The 26,904-nt window shown below is 40.8% G+C and overlaps 1 protein-coding gene across 1 annotated transcript in view; it reads right to left on the minus strand.

Moving 5' to 3' along the window:
* LOC122816492 (dynein axonemal assembly factor 8-like) overlaps positions 1 to 26,904 on the minus strand; it is a 3,534,829-nt gene that overhangs the window by 2,312,207 nt on the left and 1,195,718 nt on the right. The gene's annotated exons all lie outside the window — the stretch shown is intronic.

Raw genomic sequence — 26,904 nt, forward strand, 5'->3', positions numbered from 1 at the left:
GCCAAGCAATAACAAATGTAGCCTGCAGTTAACTTGCCTTAGATGTTATCTGAAGGAGTATATGTAAGCGAGGGCAAAATTTACAGATTGTTTCTGGCCACTGAGGGACATAGGTGCTAGACCCAGGATGTATTTCTGATTTCCCATACACAGATCCTGGTTCATCTTGAATAGGAACACACAACGGCCAGCAAATGATGTCCCAAAATTGTTTTATTAGCAAATTCACATAGGATAAAGATATCCCCAAGCTCCAAACCGGTTTCGGTTACCCTTCTTCAGTGGAGCATATAAATTAAAAAGAGAGAGAGAGCCAACAAAACATATGATACTATAAATAGTATCTGTTGGTCCAATATTAACCAATCAGAGTCATCTATTGTGGTCTGATTAGACCTTAAGCACCAAAAGGTTATACAAATGCATTCAAAAGTGCAAAAATAAAAAATAAATTCAACCAAAAAATAAAAATAAAAATAAAAAACATTAAACAAATTAAGAAAAACTGCACATATTCTAGGATAGATATAAACACTACATGATATATAATATGTACGTATGGACACTCATTAGTCAGCAGTATACCCTAGGTATATGAATAGATTAAAGATGATCATTAATACCTGGGGGAAATAATGCCCCCAAGTGTATAATCCAGTATTTCTCCTTACGTGTTAAAATATTCTCCCACCCTAGTTGGTGACTTCTATCGCCAACAACCCAATCTATAATGGTGAACCTGAATTTAGCCGTAGGATGCTTAGTTGTATGTTGGTAGAGCGCATTAGTTACTTTCTTATTTCTAATGTTACTTCTGTGTTCCCCAATCCTAATTTTTAATGGACGGGAAGCTTTTCCTACATAAAAGGCAGAGCATTGACAGGTAGCAAGATATATGACCCAACTCGTGGAACAATTCCCAAAAAACTTTAAATCATATACCTTACTGGTATTGGCACTACTAAAAGATTTGGTTTTGTTAATTTCATTGCATGACATACAATGCCCGCAAGGAAAAGTGCCAATCAATTCTTTACCCGTCATTGTTAATTGTTTGTATCTGGCACCTCCACTACCATGATGTTTATAATGTGAGAAAATTGAACCAAGAGTTTTGCCCCTTCTATAGGAAAAGTGACAATGTGTCCCAAGAAGTTGTCTAAGAACCTCATTGCCCATCAAAATATTCCAATTCCTGTTCACAATTTCTCTGATTATCTGATGGTTTCTGCCATATGTGGTGACCAATCTTAGGACCATATCTCCTCTTTGGTTCTTCTGACGTGCCTGATATTTAAGAAGCTGGTCCCTAATTAAATTGTCACACCCATATTTAGCAGATCTAATATCAAACTCCGAATAGCCTCTATCAAGGAACCTCTTCACCAGATCCGTACTGGCTAGCTCATAATCCTCCTTACTGGAATTAATTCTTTTGATACGGTAGAACTGAGATTTAGGGATGTTCCGGACTGTGTGGCGGGGGTGCATACTTGAGGCATGTAGCAATGTGTTATATTCAGGATATTTCCTATATATTTTTGTGCCTAGTGTATTATCAGGCTTTCTAAACACATTGACATCTAAAAATTCAATAGTGGTCATGTTACTATTGACCGTAAATTCAATGCCCCAAATATTGCTATTCAAATAATCAACAAATTCTTTGAGATATTCCGTATCCGCCCGCCACACCATCCAACAATCATCAAGATATCTACGCCAGATATCCATTTCTACAATGTAAATGTTATGGGATGTGTCATATATAAGATATTCCTCCAAATAGGCCATAAAAAGGTCTGCATATATAGGGGCAAATGATGCCCCCATTGCAGTGCCTTGTAACTGCCAATAACATTCACCTTGCAAAAAAAATATGTTTTTATTCAAAACATGTTCACACATACAAATCAAAAGTGTATTAAATCCAGGAGGATATAAGTTAGATTTTTCAAGCCAAAACTGAAGAGCTTGTAGACCAGCCCAATGTGGGATGCTGGTGTATAATGATTTTACATCTAATGTACAGAGTAGCCAGTCAGATTCAATCTCAGTTTCAGCTATGATTTGTAAAAATTGTGTAGTGTCCTTAATTCTAGCTCGCACATGGATCAACAATGGTTTCAGATGTTCTGTCAAAAAAGCTGAAAGTGGTTCAGTAAGTGAACCATGACCAGATACTATAGGTCGACCAGGTGGGGAGGTCAAAGATTTGTGTATTTTAGGAAGTAGATATAATATCTGTTTATTTGGGTCATGGACCGTCAAATGTTTGACCGTAGTAGTGGATATAATGCCATTCTCTACTGCACTATCCAAAAAATCATCAATCTCTTTTTTAAAGGTAGGAGTAGGATCAATATCCATTTTCATATAGCATTTTTTATCCGATAACTGTCGTAGTCCTTCCTGTATGTAATAATCCATATCCAAAACCACAACCGCCCCACCTTTGTCTGCCTTCAAAATCGCTATATCATTATTATTTTTCAATTCTTCCAGCGCCTGCCTTTCAGTTTCCTGAACATTATCTTTCACAATATTGAAACCATATGGTGGAAAATGTAGGTCCCTGAGTACAGCCTGTTGAAAAGCTGTAACATGCATGTTGGCCGGGGGTTGAAATGTAGATTTTAAAAATCTGAACTCAGTAGATCTTTGAGCAATATTATTGACATTTTCAGAAAAGAATATCTTTAAGTTCAAACTACGGCAAAAATCCAAAACATCATTGGCTGTTTGATATTGATCACAAAAGAAGCCAGGTACAAACCCTAAGCCTTTATTAAGTATTGCTTCTTGTTCCAAAGTAAGCTCAGCCTTAGACAAATTCAGGACATTATGAAATACAGTGTCATCTATTTTAGAAATGCTTGAACTATTCCATCCATTGATTCCAAATCTGGACCTATTATGGTGTTTCCTCCCCCCTCGTCGTTTCTTCTTACCCCAAAAGGGGTAGGTATATTACTTCTTTTTTTGTGGGGTGAATGATCAGAAATAATGCCCTCACTGTCAGTGGGAGAAGACTCATCCCGAGGTACTGGTATATGTATTCTCTTTATTTTTAGAATAGGTCTGGGTCGTTTTCTTGGTCTGGCACCGCCCTACCCGTAGTCATATCCTTAAATCGGACTGACTTTTTAGTTCAAAAGGGCGTCCCCTAGCATAGTCATTGACATCGATTAAACTTTTGATTTTCCTTTCTTTCGTCATTTTGTCATACTGAGTCAGTTCCTTGGACAAATTAGCTACCAAGGTAGTATAATTACTGTTAGATTCAAATTGTTTACAGATAATGCTAAGGTCTTTAATCTCAGCAATATTAGAATCTATTGTCCTTTCATAATATTCAGACAATATATGCACAAACCTCATGGATCCTTCTTGAGCTGCCTCAAACCATTCATTGGTCAGCCTCTCTTCAGATCTGCTGACCATAGCTTTTAGCTTAATTCTCAGACCCCTAGGGACTAGTTTTTGTGTAAATAGGCCTTAAAAAGCCGCAAATGCCAAATATTAGCTCTTAGCCCTTTTAATGCTTTCTCTAGATTGAAGAAAGCAGCTTGACATCCATTGTTTGAAGAGGCAGCTAGTTGGTCATTACTAATGTTGCTTGAGATGGATTCCAGTCCAAACACCTGGATATCCTCCCTATCAGCACACATGCCCTGTAAAATATTGTCAAGATTCATACTACCTGAATGAGCCGACCCAGTATGTCTAAATACAGGTGATGCAATGCCAGAACCAAGGAAAAGACCCAAACCAATGCCCTATCCAACCGTGATAGGTTTGATAAGAATCCAATTAAGTGATATAATACCAATATCTCAGGGAAAGTATGAATATGTCAGAAGCCAAATGTGTCAGAAATCAAAACCATGTTCTTCCCAAACAATCAAAAAATGGGAAAAATCTTATGTTCACTTTACATAGTGCATATGCAGTCACAAGTATATTAGTTAAGAAAAAAGGTCGATAATACTATAAACAATGATGGTGTGCAGCCAAATGTTGAGAAAAAAATTTTTTCTAAACATATATTGGCAAAATACACTAGAGTTATAAAAAATATACATCCAAAAATGTTTTTAGAAACCCCCCATCAATCCCATATACAATGGATAAATCGACCAAAAAGTAGCTGGATAGATATCAATATAATAACCAGTTCCTATTTGTGCACCAGTTAGTGAAACATAACCTCAAAAAGCATATAATAGAAATTCTTTCACAAATCATTTGGACATACTGCACATAAATGTATGGAATCACCTAAATAGCATAATAATGCAACAACCCATATTATTTGTCCTCTACCTAATGGAATAGCATATCAAAATAGCATGAAATATACATACAATAACAGATTATTACTCCAAACCAAGATACATTAATGTATTTCAGAAGACAAAAAGCAGACAACTAAACAAGCAAGTGTGTAGAATGTCACATCATTAAGCTTGTAAAAAAATAGAATAGTAACCTTTTCCCAATTAGGAAATAATAGCCTATGTAAGACCCTCCATAATGCCAATACTCTCCCCAATATCTGATAATATCAGAGTTTATATATCCACTGCAATAGTGAAACATACACATTAAGTGCAAAAAGCATTAGAAGGAAAACCATATATAGATCAAAAACATAAGGGGGGGGGGAACCCCTATTCACAAATAAGCTTCCAATAAATAGGAACACCTTAATAATGTACTATAGCCAAATAAAAATCGCAGGTAACTTAGCTAAATAGCATAACCATAAGGTCGGCCAAAATATATACCTTAGATGTAAAGGGCACATTCATAATGAAAGTGGCCCAATAAAAAGGTTAACAGGCTGACTAAATAGCATAACCAAAGCATAAATTGGGATAAGTATAGCTTATAATTTACACAGTCACCCAAAAATACATGATAATATTAGGCACCTTCCTCTAGATGTGTACAGTTTAAGCCACTCTAACCATAGAGAACATAGAAACAAATTAGCATACAGGGGTCTGTTGAAAAGTGTACTCGTATATCAAAACCCATGAAAGTACAAGATATAGCTTCATAAGGTTAGCGACTAACACATCAAACCTAAATATCCCTTCAAATTCCAGTAGTCACCAAAGGTAGACCCATAATCCTAATGACTTGAGTCAAATACACGCTCAAAGGCCACTGTATGAAAAAGAATGTAGGTATAAATAAAACGTTCCAACAAATAATAAGTAGCATATATTAGCATATATACCCAGTTAAACCCAAGACATGTTGGCTCAGATACGCTATCATATGATGTTAGACACGTAATAATATCTTTTTCCAAAATACACTTTTACAACACAAGAACATAAAAATAGACTAAATCAGTCTCTAGGTCTTCCACTCGTTGCGCCCCAGATAGTCCATAAGCAATAGGCCACTGTACTAGCACCCGAAAGTCCGTGCTATGTTGTTTTCACAAGTAAAAATGTGTCCATTCTACACAGTCACATCCAACGATAGGATCGACCAGGCCCCAGAATGAAAAAAAGAGAAAGAGCCCCAATATAGCAATACAGCAAGTAACCCTTTGGCGGCCGACAATTAAGGTATTCCCATATAAAGTACCTGATGAGTAGACGTAAAGAAATATCCAATGGCAACCAAACTAGTCCACGAATACGAAATAACAGGAAACAAATGTCCTGGTTCACAAAGATGTAGTCCAAAAATAATTCACATCTGTTTACGACCCAAAATATTGTGCAGCAATCCACAAATAGTTCACAGATGAACGCATACGTTTTCAAAGACTCCGAAAGAGTATCAGGAACCCAAAAAAATGTTCGTTGGCATCTCACATATCCCAAATTGCTTACGCGAAGTGAAGAGTCTTCTCCCACCGACAGCTGGAACAAAATGGCTCCCAGAGAGGTACCAAAAACGTATAACCACACCAAACCTCTCACGTAGAGCTTTGCTCGGCCAACCAAACTACAAGAACACACAACGGCCAGCAAATGATGTCCCAAAATTGTTTTATTAGCAAATTCACATAGGATAAAGATATCCCCAAGCTCCAAACCGGTTTCGGTTACCCTTCTTCAGTGGAGCATATAAATTAAAAAGAGAGAGAGAGCCAACAAAACATATGATACTATAAATAGTATCTGTTGGTCCAACATTAACCAATCAGAGTCATCTATTCTGGTCTGATTAGACCTTAAGCACCAAAAGGTTATACAAATGCATTCAAAAGTGCAAAAATAAAAAATAAATTCAACCAAAAAATAAAAATAAAAATAAAAAACATTAAACAAATTAAGAAAAACTGCACATATTCTAGGATAAATATAAACACTACATGATATATAATATGTACGTATGGACACTCATTAGTCAGCAGTATACCCTAGGTATATGAATAGATTAAAGATGATCATTAATACCTGGGGGAAATAATGCCCCCAAGTGTATAATCCAGTATTTCTCCTTACGTGTTAAAATATTCTCCCACCCTAGTTGGTGACTTCTATCGCCAACAACCCGATCTATAATGGTGAACCTGAATTTAGCCGTAGGATGCTTAGTTGTATGTTGGTAGAGCGCATTAGTTACTTTCTTATTTCTAATGTTACTTCTGTGTTCCCCAATCCTAATTTTTAATGGAAGGGAAGTTTTTCCTACATAAAAGGCAGAGCATTGACAGGTAGCAAGATATATGACCCAACTCGTGGAACAATTCCCAAAAAACTTTAAATCATATACCTTACTGGTATTGGCACTACTAAAAGATTTGGTTTTGTTAATTTCATTGCATGACATACAATGCCCGCAAGGAAAAGTGCCAATCAATTCTTTACCCGTCATTGTTAATTGTTTGTATCTGGCACCTCCACTACCATGATGTTTATAATGTGAGAAAATTGAACCAAGAGTTTTGCCCCTTCTATAGGAAAAGTGACAATGTGTCCCAAGAAGTTGTCATTTGTTGATTATTTGAATAGCAATATTTGGGGCATTGAATTTACGGTCAATAGTAACATGACCACTATTGAATTTTTAGATGTCAATGTGTTTAGAAAGCCTGATAATACACTAGGCACAAAAATATATAGGAAATATCCTGAATATAACACATTGCTACATGCCTCAAGTATGCACCCCCGCCACACAGTCCGGAACATCCCTAAATCTCAGTTCTACCGTATCAAAAGAATTAATTCCAGTAAGGAGGATTATGAGCTAGCCAGTACAGATCTGGTGAAGAGGTTCCTTGATAGAGGCTATTCGGAGTTTGATATTAGATCTGCTAAATATGGGTGTGACAATTTAACTAGGGACCAGCTTCTTAAATATCAGGAACGTCAGAAGAACCAAAGAGGAGATATGGTCCTAAGATTAGTCACCACATATGGCAGAAACCATCACATAAGCAGAGAAATTGTGAACAGGAATTGGAATATTTTGATGGGCAATGAGGTTCTTAGACAACTTCTTGGGACACATTGTCACTTTTCCTATAGAAGGGGCAAAACTCTTGGTTCAATTTTCTCACATTATAAACATCATGGTAGTGGAGGTGCCAGATACAAACAATTAACAATGACGGGTAAAGAATTGATTGGCACTTTTCCTTGCGGGCATTGTATGTCATGCAATGAAATTAACAAAACCAAATCTTTTAGTAGTGCCAATACCAGTAAGGTATATGATTTAAAGTTTTTTGGGAATTGTTCCACGAGTTGGGTCATATATCTTGCTACCTGTCAATGCTCTGCCTTTTATGTAGGAAAAACTTCCCGTCCATTAAAAATTAGGATTGGGGAACACAGAAGTAACATTAGAAATAAGAAAGTAACTAATGCTCTACCAACATACAACTAAGCATCCTACGGCTAAATTCAGGTTCACCATTATAGATCGGGTTGTTGGCGATAGAAGTCACCAACTAGGGTGGGAGAATATTTTAACACGTAAGGAGAAATACTGGATTATACACTTGGGGGCATTATTTCCCCCAGGTATTAATGATCATCTTTAATCTATTCATATACCTAGGGTATACTGCTGACTAATGAGTGTCCATACGTACATATTATATATCATGTAGTGTTTATATTTATCCTAGAATATGTGCAGTTTTTCTTAATTTGTTTAATGTTTTTTATTTTTATTTTTTGGTTGAATTTATTTTTTATTTTTGCACTTTTGAATGCATTTGTATAACCTTTTGGTGCTTAAGGTCTAATCAGACCACAATAGATGACTCTGATTGGTTAATATTGGACCAACAGATACTATTTATAGTATCATATGTTTTGTTGTCTCTCTCTCTCTTTTTGATTTATATGCTCCACTGAAGAAGGGTAACCGAAACCGGTTTGGAGCTTGGGGATATCTTTATCCTATGTGAATTTGCTAATAAAACAATTTTGGGACATCATTTGCTGGCCGTTGTGTGTTCTTGTAGTTTGGTTGGCCGAGCAAAGCTCTACGTGAGAGGTTTGGTGTGGTTATACGTTTTTGGTACCTCTCTGGGAGCCATTTTGTTCCAGCTGTCGGTGGGAGAAGACTCTTCACTTCGCGTAAGCAATTTGGGATATGTGAGATGCCAACGAACATTTTTTTGGGTTCCTGATACTCTTTCGGAGTCTTTGAAAACTTATGCGTTCATCTGTGAACTATTTGTGGATTGCTGCACAATATTTTGGGTCGTAAACTGATGTGAATTATTTTTGGACTACATCTTTGTGAACCAGGACATTTGTTTCCTGTTATTTCGTATTCGTGGACTAGTTTGGTTGCCATTGGATATTTCTTTACGTCTACTCATCAGGTACTTTATATGGGAATACCTTAATTGTTGGCCGCCAAAGGGTTACTTGCTGTATTGCTATATTGGGGCTCTTTCTCTTTTTTTCATTCTGGGGCCTGGTCGATCCTATCGTTGGATGTGACTGTGTTGAATGGACACATTTTTACTTGTGAAAACAACATAGCACGGACTTTCGGGTGCTAGTACAGTGGCCTATTGCTTATGGACTACCTGGGGCGCAATGAGTGGAAGACCTAGAGACTGATTTAGTATATTTTTATGTTCTTGTGTTGTAAAAGTGTATTTTGGAAAAAGATATTATTACGTGTCTAACATCATATGATAGCGTATCTGAGCCAACATGTCTTGGGTTTAACTGGGTATATATGCTAATATATGCTACTTATTATTTGTTGGAACGTTTTATTTATACCTACATTCTTTTTCATACAGTGGCCTTTGGGCGTGTATTTGACTCAAGTCATTACGATTATGGGTCTACCTTTGGTGACTACTGGAATTTGAAGGGATATTTAGGTTTGATGTGTTAGTCGCTAACCTTATGAAGATATATCTTGTACTTTCATGGGTTTTGATATATGAGTACACTTTTCAACAGACCCCTGTATGCTAATTTGTTTCTATGTTCTCTATGGTTAGAGTGGCTTAAACTGTACACATCTAGAGGAAGGTGCCTAATATTATCATGTATTTTTGGGTGACTGTGTAAATTATAAGCTATACTTATCCCAATTTATGCTTTGGTTATGCTATTTAGTCAGCCTGTTAACCTTTTTATTGGGCCACTTTCATTATGAATGTGCCCTTTACATCTAAGGTATATATTTTGGCCGACCTTATGGTTATGCTATTTAGCTAAGTTACCTGCGATTTTTATTTGGCTATAGTACATTATTAAGGTGTTCCTATTTATTGGAGGCTTATTTGTGAATAGGGGTCCCCCCCCCTTTATGTTTTTGATCTATATATGGTTTTCCTTCTAATGCTTTTTGCACTTAATGTGTATGTTTCACTATTGCAGTGGATATATAAACTCTGATATTATCAGATATTGGGGAGAGTATTGGCATTACGGAGGGTCTTACATAGGCTATTATTTCCTAATTGGGAAAAGGTTACTATTCTATTTTTTTACAAGCTTAATGATGTGACATTCTACACACTTGCTTGTTTAGTTGTCTGCTTTTTGTCTTCTGAAATACATTAATGTATCTTGGTTTGGAGTAATAATCTTTATTGTATGTATATTTCATGCTATTTTGATATGCTATTCCATTAGGTAGAGGACAAATAATATGGGTTGTTGCATTATTATGCTATTTAGGTGATTCCATACATTTATGTGCAGTATGTCCAAATGATTTGTGAAAGAATTTCTATTATATGCTTTTTGAGGTTATGTTTCACTAACTGGTGCACAAATAGGAACTGGTTATTATATTGATATCTATCCAGCTACTTTTTGGTCGATTTATCCATTGTATATGGGATTGATGGGGGGTTTCTAAAAACATTTTTGGATGTATATTTTTTATAACTCTAGTGAATTTTGCCAATATATGTTTAGAAAAATTTTTTTTCTCAACATTTGGCTGTACACCATCATTGTTTATAGTATTATCGACCTTTTTTCTTAACTAATATACTTGTGACTGCATATGCACTATGTAAAGTGAACATAAGATTTTTCCCATTTTTTGATTGTTTGGGAAGAACATGGTTTTGATTTCTGACACATTTGGCTTCTGACATATTCATACTTTCCCTGAGATATTGGTATTATATCACTTAATTGGATTCTTATCAAACCTATCACGGTTGGATAGGGCATTGGTTTGGGTCTTTTCCTTGGTTCTGGCATTGCATCACCTGTATTTAGACATACTGGGTCGGCTCATTCAGCTAGTATGAATCTTGACAATATTTTACAGGGCATGTGTGCTGATAGGGAGGATATCCAGGTGTTTGGACTGGAATCCATCTCAAGCAACATTAGTAATGACCAACTAGCTGCCTCTTCAAACAATGGATGTCAAGCTGCTTTTTTCAATCTAGAGAAAGCATTAAAAGGGCTAAGAGCTAATATTTGGCATTTGCGGCTTTTTAAGGCCTATTTACACAAAAAACTAGTCCCTAGGGGTCTGAGAATTAAGCTAAAAGCTATGGTCAGCAGATCTGAAGAGAGGCTGACCAATGAATGGTTTGAGGCAGCTCAAGAAGGATCCATGAGGTTTGTGCATATATTGTCTGAATATTATGAAAGGACAATAGATTCTAATATTGCTGAGATTAAAGACCTTAGCATTATCTGTAAACAATTTGAATCTAACAGTAATTATACTACCTTGGTAGCTAATTTGTCCAAGGAACTGACTCAGTATGACAAAATGACGAAAGAAAGGAAAATCAAAAAGTTTAATCGGGATGTCAATGACTATGCTAGGGGACGCCCTTTTGAACTACAAAAGTCAGTCCGATTTAAGGATATGACTACGGGTAGGGGCGGTGCCAGACCAAGAAAACGACCCAGACCTATTCTAAAAAATAAAGAGAATACATATACCAGTACCTCGGGGGATGAGTCTTCTCCCACTGACAGTGAGGGCATTATTTCTGATCATTCACCCCACAAAAAAAGAAGTAATATACCTACCCCTTTTGGGGTAAGAAGAAACGACGAGGGGGGAGGAAACACCATAATAGGTCCAGATTTGGAATCAATGGATGGAATAGTTCAAGCATTTCTAAAATAGATGACACTGTATTTCATAATGTCCTGAATTTGTCTAAGGCTGAGCTTACTTTGGAACAAGAAGCAATACTTAATAAAGGCTTAGGGTTTGTACCTGGCTTCTTTTGTGATCAATATCAAACAGCCAATGATGTTTTGGATTTTTGCCGTAGTTTGAACTTAAAGATATTCTTTTCTGAAAATGTCAATAATATTGCTCAAAGATCTACTGAGTTCAGATTTTTAAAAATCTACATTTCAACCCCCGGCCAACATGCATGTTACAGCTTTTCAACAGGCTGTACTCAGGGACCTACATTTTCCACCATATGGTTTCAATATTGTGAAAGATAATGTTCAGGAAACTGAAAGGCAGGCGCTGGAAGAATTGAAAAATAATAATGATATAGTGATTTTGAAGGCAGACAAAGGTGGGGCGGTTGTGGTTTTGGATATGGATTATTACATACAGGAAGGACTACGACAGTTATCGGATAAAAAATGCTATATGAAAATGGATATTGATCCTACTCCTACCTTTAAAAAAGAGATTGATGATTTTTTGGATAGTGCAGTAGAGAATGGCATTATATCCACTACTACGGTCAAACATTTGACGGTCCATGACCCAAATAAACAGATATTATATCTACTTCCTAAAATACACAAATCTTTGACCTCCCACCTGGTCGACCTATAGTATCTGGTCATGGTTCACTTACTGAACCACTTTCAGCTTTTTTGACAGAACATCTGAAACCATTGTTGATCCATGTGCGAGCTAGAATTAAGGACACTACACAATTTTTACAAATCATAGCTGAAACTGAGATTGAATCTGACTGGCTACTCTGTACATTAGATGTAAAATCATTATACACCAGCATCCCACATTGGGCTGGTCTACAAGCTCTTCAGTTTTGGCTTGAAAAATCTAACTTATATCCTCCTGGATTTAATACACTTTTGATTTGTATGTGTGAACATGTTTTGAATAAAAACATATTTTTTTCCCAAGGTGAATGTTATTGGCAGTTACAAGGCACTGCAATGGGGGGCATCATTTGCCCCTATATATGCAGACATTTTTATGGCCTATTTGGAGGAATATCTTATATATGACACATCCCATAACATTTACATTGTAGAAATGGATATCTGGCGTAGATATCTTGATGATTGTTGGATGGTGTGGCGGGCGGATACGGAATATCTCAAAGAATTTGTTGATTATTTGAATAGCAATATTTGGGGCATTGAATTTACGGTCAATAGTAACATGACCACTATTGATTTTTTAGATGTCAATGTGTTTAGAAAGCCTGATAATACACTAGGCACAAAAATATATAGGAAATATCCTGAATATAACACATTGCTACATGCCTCAAGTATGCACCCCCGCCACACATAGAGATAGGGCCTTGAGGTTATCTACACAAGGCATGCTGTTTTCACCCTGTATTCTTTTTGTGAGGAACCTCTATGGGCATTGTAATTGTTGCATGTGCTTGGTCACGCACATACAAAAGGGAACATTGTACTCTATGATGGGCCTAATGAGGACTGAATACAGTGGAAAGATGACTTCCTTGAACCTAGTTGCCAAGCTCATGCTTGTAAGTTGAGCAACACAGAATTATTTTCTTGCCACCTTAGTCGTATGTTGGTTGAAAGCCAGGTTAGTATATACACACATAACCAAATCTCTGACTACTGGTTCTACTCTTAGGGGTGTGTTATCACTGAGGTAACTTCCTAGGGTGTCTGACTTCCCAAATTGTACTGTTAAGCATTTAATGGCACTGAATTTTAAACCATGGCTTTGGAGACAGTCATTTGCCTGTGTCAGACCTTCTTGTAGGATATTAATGTCTTTGGGGGGGATTCTATGACTGCTCCTAATTTGCAATCATTTGCAAACTTGGTCATTCAGAGGCCTTTGGCATTTGCCATGTCTTCTGAGAAGTAGATGGCAAAAAAGAGTGTTTGCAGCACAGAGCCCTGAGGGTCTCTGCTAGTGACAGGTCTCTTTGTGGATGTAGTCTCCCCTATCCTAACTTTCTGGATTCTATCCAAGAGCCAGCTGGCTATCTAATATGTAACATATAGGTTTATGCCTTTCTATGTGAGCCTGATTACAATGTCAGAGTCAGGTATTGTATCAAATGCCTTAGCCAGGTTGAGGTAGGCAGTATGCACCATTTTGCCCTCATCCACTGTCTTGGAACTTTCTCAAAGTAGTGTATCAGGTCCAGTAGGCATAACTGATGAAACTAAACTGGATTGGAGCCAGTGTTTGAAGGTTTTCAGTGTCCTTATTAGTCATTTCCACAACTCCTTCCATGGCTTTGCATATGAAACAAGTCAGTTGTACAGATCTATAGTTGCTGGGATCTGCTCAATGACCCACTGTTAAGCAGAGGGACGACTGTTGCAGTTCTCCATTCGCATAGCACAAAGCCTGTCTGGAGGCTATGGTTAAACAGTAACTCCAGTGATCCCAATAGTTCATGTTTCAGGCTATTTTGGAGGCATGCTGGGATACGATCAGAGCCATCAATGTGGTGTTTCTGGCCTCAGAAACCACTTATAGGACCTGCTCCCTAGTGACAGTTGGGGGTTATATTTAATGGTATTTCCTGGGGGGGGGGGGGGCTGGAACTGAATTACCTGGCTAGCAGATTTGCTATATCTTCTGGCTGTGTATAGATGGCTCCATTTACAATCAGTTCTGCACATTGCTATGTGCAGTCTGAGATTTTGCACATAGCTAAACAAAGCATTCTGGCTGTACTTTTTGCTGGGATGCTATCTTTACTGCAGATTTGGCTTTAGTAGACTTCATTTTCCCTCTTAGTTGTTTGTACAACCTGTTTGTGTCTGGATTCCACTAGGGTGGTTTGTTTTGTTTTAGTTATTTTTGGGTGTATTTTGGTAGGCACAGCAGTCTCTATGTATTTCTTGACATGACTGTAAAAGTGTTTCTGTGAACAATTCCTCTTAGGCAGCTGTGTTCTCAGGGTTTTTTTTGGGGGAGGAGGCTTGAAACTTTTACTGGTTATCACTTAGTAGTAAGGGAGTTAGCCTTAGAATAGTTCCTAAATGTTATATGATTAGTCGAGGTCACAGAATTGATTTTTATTATGAAAGAGACAGCTCTTCGGTCTGATCATACCAGAGAGGACACTACACTGAAGGGGAGGCAGCATGCTCCCATACCTGTGAGTACCAGGAAGAGTATGTTTGCACCCCTAGTGGGTGTATGGACTAGCTGGTCCAATGTGATTGTGTTTACAAAGTCCTGGAGTTTCTGGACCTGTAAGATTACGGTTATGTAAGTATCACAATTTATAGTGGAGTAGTTGAAGTCGCCCATGAATATGGTATTGGGTTGAATGGTGAGAGTCACCAGTTAAGTCCTAGTATGAGCTATGGGTTTCTTGTGTGACCTGCAAGGATATGATATGGAACTTTGCCTGTAGAAATCTGGACATGGAAAAGCTCAAGCTCATTAACCTGTTTGACTAGTCTTGAGGTGAGTTTGCTGTTGATATAGACTGAGGGATCGGGGACGTTTGCTCGAATGAGCAAATGTCTGAACACATAAAACCCGAACACACTAACAGAAGCGCTTTTATTGAAAAAGTGCTTTCGTTAAAGCATGTGACAAAAAAAAAAAAAATAAAAAACACTACATTTACATTTTAGCAGGGAGGCTTCACCCCCTGCACCCCCCATGTGGTGGGTTGTGCCCTCACAACCCCCCACTTTAATATTCTCCCTCCGAAACCGCACTACAGTGAAGAAAAGGGAAATTTCCCTTACCCACACCATAGTACAGCCTCGGCAACAGTCATACTTATGCAAAAGTGCTGCTTCGGTGAGAAGTACTTTTGCGTAAGTATGCCTGGCCGAGCAAATGTCCTAGATCCAGACTGAGACACTTCATCTGCAAAGGGGAACATTTTCCTAAATCTATCAGGTGTATAATAGTATTTGTGATGCCCCTGCACTGGCCCAGTAATCAAGGTGCCTTAATCCTCACTACTGGCAACAGTGGGGGTTGTACACAATGGGAAGATTACAAGTGCACAGACAGTAGAGTGCAATTTCCCTTAAGAGCACACAGAGATCACAGTCAGTCTGAGGCTGGTTTCCCCTCTTTCTCCAGATCCCCAATAAGACTCTCCACTGGCACAGCTGTAGGGTTAAAATCTCAGCTGAATGGCCAAGCTAAGACCTCCGGCACTCTCTCTGTCCAACCAGTGCTTCGTGTCCCTGCCCAAGTAGCTGACACACACACACACACACACACACACTTTGAAATTTGACTGATATACAAACACACACAGCTGGGAAAGGCTGGCACAGGTTTACTAGCTATGCCCCCTTCTACCCAGACTATAAATTAGTACCAGCTGTCACCAGGCACCCTTACTTATCAGCAACTATAAGGCCCTTACAAAGGGGGTCCAATCCTACTGTGTAATGTTACTATTAATCCAAATGGTAGTCTGACCAAACAATTTTTATTTAGGAGTGGTCTGTACAGTGTCACCAAACACATATGCAAGTACTCTAAGAGCTTAAATATGTCTCACAAATATCAGCCAGAAAGATAGGTTTAAATATATTTAATAATAAAAGAACAAGACAATACTCAGAAATCAAACACAGTTACTTAAGAGTTCAAAATCACAGGAACTATTTTAAAACAACATTGCAGCACAGTCTCAAATAAATACAGAAAAACATCTAAACTAATCTTTATTAAATTCCTATCTGTATCCAAGAGAGATACTATGCCCCAAGTCTTATTTACAGACAACACGCAGGCAGAAGTGCTGAGTGGATGTTTCTAGGTCCAAGACAAGATATAGAATGCCCAGTCTCTCTCTGAGAGAGTTCTTAAATTAATAATAAACATTACTACTGGGTTAGCTTGGATGACATTACTCTGTCACCCGACTTCAGTTCCCAGGCTAAACAGATACTAACAGAATTTTAACATCTCTGTGTGAGTACATATCTCTCAGAAGTTGTAGCACTTGGGAATTGTAAAACAACAAACACTTTTACATTTGAAACCTAGTAATTATTTCTGTTTCAAGACAATACAAAAACTTCTAGCTCTAGACATGATCTGCTGCTGAGCTGAAACTGGGAGTTAACACAGTCATAAAACACTTTAATTTCAGCTTATTTTCTTGAAGTTTTATACCCCTGACGACCTGATGTCATGGAAGAAGGGACAACATCCGAAGCAGGACCCAAGACTTTGTTAATCAGGCCAACTGAGGGCTACTGCAAGCAGATAATGTAATGACTGCAACAGTGAAACACGAAGAACATCATTAAAGTTTCTTCATACATTCTGCATCAATCTATAGCTTTAATGTCTTATTAATACTGTCAAAGGTCTGCCTCACTGCTATAAAGCCACAGTGATCCAGGTTAATAAGACTAGATAGTATTTTTGCTAGTTGACTGGTGATAATGGCCATGAATACCATATAATCATGGTTTAAAACTGCAACAGGTCTGTATGAGCAAGACGTGGACCTACAGTGGATATAAAAAATGTACACACCCCTGTTAAAATGCCAGGTTTTGTGATATAAAAAAAATGAGACCACAATAAATCATTTCAAAACTTTTCCCACCATTAATGTGACCTATAACCTGTACAATTCAATTGAAAAACAAACCTGTTACGGGAAAAAATATAAAAAATAAAAAATGTACAATAAGCTAGCTGCGTAAGTGTTCACATCCTGAAACTAATACTTTGTTGAAGCACCTTTTGATTTAATTACAGCACTCAGTCTTCTTGGGTACACACCTGCCAACAATTAAAGAGAATCTGATTAACCCCAAATAAAGTTCAGCTGTCCTAGTAGGATTTTCCTGATATTTACTCAGTTGCCTGGTACAGCAAAAAAAGAAGTTATGTACTCACCATAACATTCCATGTGAGTTGTTCATCTCGCCTTCATTCTTACAGATGGGTTTGGAGCCGATCCTCGGCTCTGAGTCGACCTACTACAAAGCTCGTGGTCTTTACCAAGTCCCTATCCCATGATGCACCTTGAGTTACCTCTGATCTTGTTTGCTGCATGTAATAATACCATATATGCTATTCTATCACTTTTTTAGGTAAAACCATAGAAAGACAGAGCAACCATGATAAAACTAGTATCTCGGTCCTCGAAAAACCCTAGAAGGGGTAGGAGAGTGGGAAGCAAGAATGAAGGCAAGATGAACAACTCACATGGAACGTTATGGTGAGTACATAACTTCTTTATGTGAAGTTGTTCTATCTCGTTGTTCATTCTTACAGATGAGTAGCGACCCAAGCACCATCTTTCTCAGGTGGCTCACGGGAGTATGTTTTTCAGAACAGCAGAACCAAAGGAGGCCCTGTCCCTGGAGGCCCTAACAACTTTGTAATGAGTGGATAAAGGTATGAGGTTTTGACCAAGTGGCTGCTGTACACATATTGTCTATAGGAAGTCTATCAGAAAAAGTAGAGGATGTGGACACTGCTCTGGTAGAAGGAGCCTTAATTTTGTGTTGTAGGGGTAAATTGGCAGCTGAGTAAGTGAAAGTGATGCAATCAGATAACCATTTAGATAGTGTTGCTTTTGCCACTGGCATACATTTCCTAGAATCTGAGAAGGAGTTCTAATCTTCTGAAGTCTTTGGTTCTATCCAGGTAGAATCTGAGCTGTCTGTGAACATCAAGCTTGTGCAGCATATACTCTAAGTCATTGGTGTGTTTGGGGAAAAACACTGGTAAATCTATAATTTGGTTAAGGTTAACGTCAGTACAAGCTTTAGGTAAGAATGAAGGATTTATTCTCAGTGAAACTCTTGTCAGCGTGAAAAAACAAATACGGAGGTTTTATGGACAAGGCCTGTAGTTCCGATACTCTTCAGGCAGACGTGATGGCTACTAAAAAGATAGTCTCCCACGACAAAAATTTAAAATCACATGAGGAAGCTGGCTCGAAAGGTGGAAGAATAAGGCGTGAACGCATACAATTTAGGTTCCGTGGGGTATAAGGGGATTTCACTGGTGGTCTGAGGTGAAAGGTCCCTTTGAGAAAGGCTTTGGACAGCTTGTGTGACATTATGTTAAATCCCTCACTACCAAGATGAAAATTAGAGCTGGGGGAAAGCTGTACCCGAATTGTAGTTGCTGCCGCTCCTTTGTTGAAAAGGATAGTCAAAAATTCTAATATAGAGGAAATGGGGGCTTGGTAGGGATCAATGTTATTCTGAGAAGCCCATAGAGAAAATCTCCTCCATTTGCTAAGGTACAACTTCCTAGTAGAGGATTTATGAGAAGATATTAAAATATGCTGCGTTTTGTTTGAGAGGTTATGGAACCTGGTTATGTTGGGAATTGGAGCAGCCAAGCTGTCAATTTTAGGGACTGAAGGGAGGGATGAAGAGCCTCAGACGAATGCGTCAGAAGGTTTGGAACTGGGTCCAGAATCCAAAGCTCTTTCAACAGATGAAGACGAAGGAAGGGAAACCAAATATGACGAGATCAATGAGGGGCTATTAGAATGATGGTCCTTCCCAAGGCTTTTGCTTTCTGTAGTACTTTGGATATCAGGGGAATTGGTGGGAAGGCATAGTGGAGACCCGGAGGCCAATCGTGTACGAGTGTGTCCCTTGGGGAATCTCCCGGAGGGGGAATCAGGGCAAAGTTGCTTCTGCATTTTGTGTTGATATGGGAGGCAAAAAGACTGCAGTAAGGCTGGCCCCATCTGCGGAATATTCTCTCCGCTATCCTATCTCTTTTTTGAAGGACCACTCATGAGACAACAAAATTGCCCTGCTCAGTTTGCCTGTAATCACGTTGGATTTCCCCGGGATGTGCGTTGCTATCAGAAAGTGCTGGATGGATGTAGCCCACTGTCATACTCTTAGGGCCTCTCGACAAAAGGGATAGGACCTGGTTTCTCTTTGTTTGTTCAAGTACCAGACCACTGACATGTTGTCGGTCTGAATCGCAATTGTCCCCAGAGGGAGAGAGTCCTGAAAGTACTGCAATGCCAAAAGTATTGCTCTCAGCTCCAGGACATTGATATGCAGATGTGTCTCTTGTTTGGTTATGTGCCTTGGGCTGTCCTTCCCTGAAATTGCCCCCCCCCCACCTGATCAGGGAAGCGTCCGTGGTCACTGTGGCCGACAGTGAGGGTAGGATAAAAGGACGACCTATCGTTACCTGAAGAGAGGTTAACCACCACCGAAGATCCTTTTTGCATGTGTTTGTTACAATAATGAGGTGAGACATTGGGAGCTCTTGATAAGACCATTGCGTGAACAGCAGCCATTGTAGAATCTGCATGTGTATGTGACCCAAAGGAATCGCTATTATAGCAGCTGCCATCATCCCTAACAGCTTTAGCACTTCTGATGCTGGAACCTTGTCTCTGGATATGATGTTCTTGATTTGCTGATGAAGTAGTAATGTCCTTTCTGATGGAAGTTTTAAAGTGGTGGTGGTGGTATCCATTTCTGCTCTGATAAAAACGGTATGTTGCAATAGCGACAAGACAGATTTTTCTGAATTTATGGTAATGCCCAGTTGATTGCAAAGAGTAAGAGTAGTGTCCCTGGCTTGTATTAGCTGATACCTGGTGGTGGCGGTGAGGAGCCAATCGTCCAAGTACGGAAACACCTGGAATCCCAAACGCCTCAGGTGAGCCGTAACCACTGCCATACATTTGGTGAACACTCTGGGGGCTGTAGTGAGACCAAATAGCAAGGCTCGAAACTGGTAATGGTTGGCTCCCAGCCGGAAACGCAGATGATCCCTGGATGGTCTGGCCATTTTTATGTGGCAGTATGCATCCTGGAGATCTATCGAGCACATCCAATTGTCTTTTCCTAAGAAGGGAAGTATCGACTGAAGCATGACCATCCGGAACTTCACTTTCTTGACAGATCTGTTAAGTCTGCTGAGGTCCAAAAATAGGTCTCCAGTCCCCTGTCTTTTTTGGAACTAAAAATAATCTTGAGTAAGTTCCAGACTGGACTGCTGGGACTGACTGGATGATTCTTTTTCTTAGCAACGTTTGGACCTCTACTGTTGCTTGTTCCTGTAACTGGGTGGAACGTCCGGGATTTTTGTTGTCAATGGAGGGGGGATGGCGAAGGGAATAAAATATCCTCTGGAAACTATCAATGGAGGGGGGGGATGGCGAAGGGAATAAAATATCCTCTGGAAACTATACTTTGTACCCAGTTGTCATTTGTTATTTTGAGCCAGGCGTCTGGATACAAAGATAAGTGACCCCCGACTGCCCCCAGAGTAGGACAGTCAGGCCTCCTTTCAGGAGCGCTGATAGGGCTTCCCAAAGAACTGGTCTCTGTCGCCCTGGTTTTGCGGACCCTCTCTGCCACGAGGGCAGCATCTTCCATTATTGCCCCCTCCTCTGCCTCTGGAGGGGGGTTCACCACGTGTGTCCAGAAAGGCTCCTTGGGCTTTTCGGAATCACATCTTTCCTCCCTTTTGACCCATGGGGTAGGGTCTAGCAGGGGGTGGAAAAACAGACTCCGATGGCAGACAGAGTCTTTTCTTCCTGCTCACACCTGGTCAAAGTTTCCTTAACTTTAGGCCCGAAAAAGGACGAGCCATCAAAAGGGGTGTTGACAAAGGATGACTTAACGGGCTCTGTAAAGGAACATAAGCGCATCCAGGAGTGTCTCCTGACAGCAATTCCTGTACCCGCTGCCCTACTCATTCCATCAACTGCATATGAGATGATGGACGAGTTCACTATGAAATTAAGGGCAGCAAGCTGGGAGGCAACTTTGTCTGAAGCTCCTTCAGCTACCGTACCCTGAAGAGAATCTCCAAGCTCTTTTAGGAGGTCTTTTTGAAGTCTTTTGAAGTGTGTAAGATAGTTCAGTGAATGCATGGCAAAAGTCGCTGAACTATACATGTGCTTCCCGTATCTATCCATGATCCTAGAGTCGCTGTTAAGAGGATGGATAGAGGAAGAAGTTTCTGACATCTCCTTTTTGTTGGCTGCCGCCACCACCATGGCATCAACAGGCACTCCCTTAGTGAGAAAAGATTTATCCTGAGGGGCAGAAAAAAGAAGTTATATTCTTACCATAATGTTCCATGTGAGTTGCTCATCTCGCCTTCATTCTTACACATGGGTTTGTAGCCAATCCATCGGCTCCAAGTCGGCCGCTTTCACTAGCTGAAGATCTCAGAGTAGCTCGAGGCCAGGTCCCTTTCCCATGATGCTCTCTGTCCTACCTCAGATCTAGTTTGCTGATTCCAGCATGTAACAGACATAACACATAACATATACTCCAACCGGAGTAAGAAGTCACAGAACAAGACCCACCAGACCACAAGTCTACCCGTTCTTCGAAAACCTGGAGGGGGAAGGCGGGTGGGAATGTAAGAATGAAGGCGAGATGAACAACTCACATGGGACGTCTTGGTAAGAACATAACTTCTTTATGTGAAGTTCAATTTCACCATTCATTCTTACACATGGGTAGCATCCCAAGCACCCTAATCCTGGGTGGCTCACGGAAGTATATTCCTGAGGACAGTGGAACCAAAGGAAACCCTGTCCCTGGAGGCCCTGTCCATTTTGTAATGAGTGACAAAGGTATGCAGCTTACACCAAGTGGCAGCTGCACATATAGTGTCCAAAGGCAATCGAGCCGCATAAGCAGAAGAAGTGGAAACAGCCCTAGTGGAATGCACTTTCACGCCATGCTCTAATTTAATGAAGTAAGTTAACCATTTGGAAAGGGTAACTTTAGAGACTGGTAGCCCTTTCTTAGTGTCAACATGACAAAGAGTTGTTCAGATTTCTTAAATTCCTTTGTTCTGTCCAAATAGAATCTCAATTGTCTGTGAACATCAAGTTTATGCAACATGTATTCCAACTTATTAGAATGGTTACTGAAAAAGGCTGGAAAGTTCGATAGTTTGATTCAGGTTAGTCTCGGAACACACCTTTGGAAGGAATGAAGGATTAGTCCTCAGTGATACTCTGTCGGGGTGAAACACCAATAAGGGGGTTTGATAGATAGGGCTTGAAGCTCGGACACTCTATGTGCTGAGGTAATGGCTAACACGAAAATAGTTTTCCAAGAGAGGAACTTTAAATGGCAGGATGATGCAGGCTCAAAGGGAGGAAGAATAATCCATGACAGCACAAAATTTAGATTACAGGGAGTAAAAGGTTGTCTAACAGGCGGCCTTAGATGAATGGTACCCTTTAAGAAGGCCCTACATAATGTGTGAGACATTAAATTAGAACCTTCAGCTCCGAGGTGAAAATTCAAAATTGCAGCCAATTGAACTCTTATAGTGGCAGCTGTAGCACCTTCATTAAAAAGCTTAGATAGGAATTCCAGAATACTAGCAATCGGGGCAACGTAAGGATCAATGTTATTCTGGGAGGCTCAAAAAGCAAATCACTTCCATTTGCTGACATACAACTTTCTAGTGGAAGCTTTATGTGAAGATACAAGAATATGCTGCACCTCTGAAGAAAAGTTGTGTGACCTGGCTAGGTTGGGAATTGGAGCAGCCAAGCTGTCAGTCTGAAGGAACGAAATGAGGGATGGAGGGCCCCTGACAAATGTGTCAGCAGATCTGTAACTGGGTCCAGAATCCAAGGTTCCTCCAACTGATAGAGTCGAAGTAAGGGAAACCAAATCTGTCGAGGCCAAAAAGGGGCTATTAAGATTACAGTCCTTCCTAGGGCTTTGGCTTTCTGTAAGAATTTCGGAATCAGGGGAGTTGGTGGAAAAGCATATAACAGTCCCAGGGGCCAATCGTGTATAAGCGTGTCCCCTGGGCTGTCCCCTGGTGGGAGATTCTGCATTTGGCATTCACAGGGGATGCAAACAGGTTGCAGCAAAGCTGGCCCCGTCTGCAGAAAATCATCTCCGGAACCTCGTCTTTGAGAGACCACTTGTGCGGTAACAGAATGGCTCTGCTCAGTCTGTCCATGATCATGTTGGATTTCCCTGGGATATGCATTGCTATCAGAAAGCGCCCAGTGGATACCACCCACTGCCAAATTCTCAAGGCCTCTCGACACAGAGGGTAAGACTTGGTTCCCCTTGCTTGTTGATGTAGCAGACCACAGACATATCTGTCTGTATCGCAATCGTCCCCAGAGGAAGAGAGTCGCGGAAATGCTGCAATGCCAAAAGCACCGCTCTCAGCTCCAGAACACTGATGTGCAACTGTGATTCAGTTTCCGACCAGGTGCCTTGGGCTGTTCTTCCATGAAAAAGCCTCCCCACCCTATCAGAAAAGCGTCCGTGGTCACCGTGGCTGACGGCGGGGGAGAAACAAATGGTCGACCTACTGTAACCTGGTGGCTTGTCAACCACCAGCAAAGAGCCTTCTTGCAAGAGTCTGTAATCATTATTAAGAATGAATCTGGAAGTTGTTGGTAAGACCACTGGGTGAAGAGTAACCATTGAAGAATCCTCATGTGCATACACCCCAGAGGAACTGCTATAAGCATAGCTGCCATGGTACCTAGTAGTTTCAATACTTGAGAGGCTGGTACCTTTTTTCTCTGAAAAATGTCTGATACCTGGTTTCGAAGAGTGGCTATTCTGTCCAGAGGCAATTTTACCGTGGTGATGGTGGTGTCTAATTCTGCTCCGATAAAAAAGATACACTGCGATGGCGACAACGCAGACTTGTCGAAATTTATAGTTATGCCTGAGAGCAGAGATTGAGAGTGTGATCCCTGGACAGAATTAGTTGATGCCTGGAGGCAGTGGTAAGGAACCAGTCGTCCAGATATGGAAACACTCAGAATCCTAGATGCCTCAGGTGAGCTGTGACCACTGCCATGCATTTGGTAAACACTCTTGGGGCTGTTGTGAGGCCAAAGGGCAGTGCTCAGAATTGGTAGTGACGCTCCCAGCCAGAAATACAAATTATCTCTGGATGGTCTGGCCATTTTGATAAGATAGTATGCATCCTTGAGATCTATAGAGCATATCCAATTGCCCATTCCAAGGAACGGGAGGATCGAATGAAGCGTGACCATCCGGAACTTCTTCTTTACGAATGTGTTGAGTCTGCTGAGGTCCAAGATGGGCCTCCAGTCCCCTGTCTTCTTTGGAACTAAAAAGAATCTGGAGTAAGTTTCAGATCCTATCTGGTCTGCTGGGACTGTCTGAATGACTCTTTTTTTTCCTGCAGCCTCTGGATTTCTATGGCTGCTTGATCCCTGAGACTGGGTGGAACATCTGGGATTTTCTTTCGAACAGGTGGAGTTTCTAAGAATGGGATGATGTAACCTCTGGTAACAATGCTTTGTACCCAAGAATCTTTTGTAATTCCTAGCCAGGTGTCCGGATACAAAGACAAGCGTCCCCTGACTGCCTCCAGAGTAGGACAGTCGGGCCTCCTTTCAGGAGAGCTGGTAGGGCTTACCAAAGAACTGATCCCTGTCGCCCTGGCTTTGCGTACCCCCTCTGCCACTGGGGCAGCATCTTCCATTATTATCCCCTCATCTGCCCCTGGAGGGGGGTTCACTGCATGTGTTCTGGAAAGCTCCTTGAGACTTCTGGAACCACATTTTTTTTCCACCTTTCTGCCCTTTGGATTATGGTCTATTAGGGGTGGAATAGGTTTCAGACATCTCTTTCTTGGTGGCCGCCGCCACCACCATGGCATCAACCGGAACTCCCTTAGTGAAGAACATCTTATCTTGGGGGAAGGTGATAAAACTTGTTGGGCCTCCGAGGGACAGGTTCCATAATATCAGGACACTCCCATGCCCTTTGAGAAACCAATTCCATTAGTTCGTCTAAGGGTGAAGTCACCCAGGAGGTGGAAGGTTGAGACCCAAAGGCCTTCAGGAGCACCAACTTATCCTCAGTAGGGCTAATGGACTGCCTGTTTAAGGACCTCCAGGATATCAGCAAAGGAGATATCTTCCAAGGGGGACTGTGGGGACCCTTCTGACTCCTCTAAGTCAGTGTCTGATGTCAGAGACTCCTGCGGGGACTCTTAATGCCTCCTCTTACAAAGTTTCTTCCTGGGAACCTCATCAGTGTGGGCTTGTGGTGAGGACTCAGTAGAACATGGGTCACCCAAATGGGGTTACTGGAGGGTCTGAGTCTCGGCGCTTCATGGGGACCTGCGATGTAGAGGCAGAAAGCGGCACTTTAGGGGAGGAGGATGAGGGCCCTGATGTAGTGTGTGTCTTGGATGACATAACCCTCCTGATATCATCGAAGGCTCCACTGATCTGACCCGAGGAAGTCGCCAGTTCCGAAGAAGATGGCAACCTCCCCGGTGCAGAGACAGTGGGCTCCGACCCAGAGGAAGGAGTCAAGCTCATCCACGCTGACGCTCCAAGAGGGAGGGTCGGAACCAACGCATCAGTTCGACCCCCCTCCCTGGAGTCGACCAAAGAGTGTCGGCTCCTAGACTCTTCAAACAGCACCAAAGAAGTCAGGGTTGACGGAGCCGATAGTACTGGAACAGGCCTCGGCTCCGAAGGCTTCACAATCGTCATATCCCCCGGCTCCGAAGGCCCGGCTCGGCAGAGTAGTCACAGCAGGTGCAGTGGTCTTAGGCTCTGAAACCAGTTGGGTCGAAGCTGATAATAATTTGGCCAGTGCTGGGTTCTCGAGAAGCCTCTGCACCACCCGGTCCACATCCACATTGGAGAGGGTTCTCGAAGAACGAGTCGAAGGAACCGAAGAAGCCACCGATTGAAGAATGGGAGACCTTAAGGTCTCGCAGACCGGCTCGAAACTCTGGCTCGGTGCACAGCTCTGAAGACTGTGCAGCCGGCGACCGCACCTTCACAGAAAGGCTCGGAGCCGATGACTTGGGCTCCGAGGAAGCTTTAGAGGACTTCGACCCCTTCGATGACTTGGAAGTCTGGTCAGCCTTTTCCAAAGACTCCTGAAAATCTGGCTTCAGTAAGCCTCTATTCACCAGCCAGCTTTCTTCTCCGTTCAAGCAAAACCCGGCTACTGAAAGAATGGCAGATAGAGCAAATCCTCCTGAAGGTGAACTGGCCCCAAGCAAGAAACACAATTTACATGGGAGTCAGTAATCGACTTTTTCTGCCCGCATTTTGGGCACTTTTTAAAGCCTGACTTCTGCTTTTCTTTTTGATCAGCCATATTCACAAGAAAAAAAACAACAGTATGCACCAATCAGAACAATTATTTCACTCTAATAACTACAGCACACACACACACACACACACACACACACACACACACACACACACACACACCGCAAACTCTATAACAACTGTAGAAACACAGTAAAGCTAAGTATAAATTCTAACTTTATAAAGGC

This window comes from Protopterus annectens, chromosome 12.part0 (genome assembly GCF_019279795.1).
Source record: "Protopterus annectens isolate FY-2018-M chromosome 12.part0, PAN1.0, whole genome shotgun sequence".
NCBI classification, from domain to species: domain Eukaryota; kingdom Metazoa; phylum Chordata; order Ceratodontiformes; family Protopteridae; genus Protopterus; species Protopterus annectens.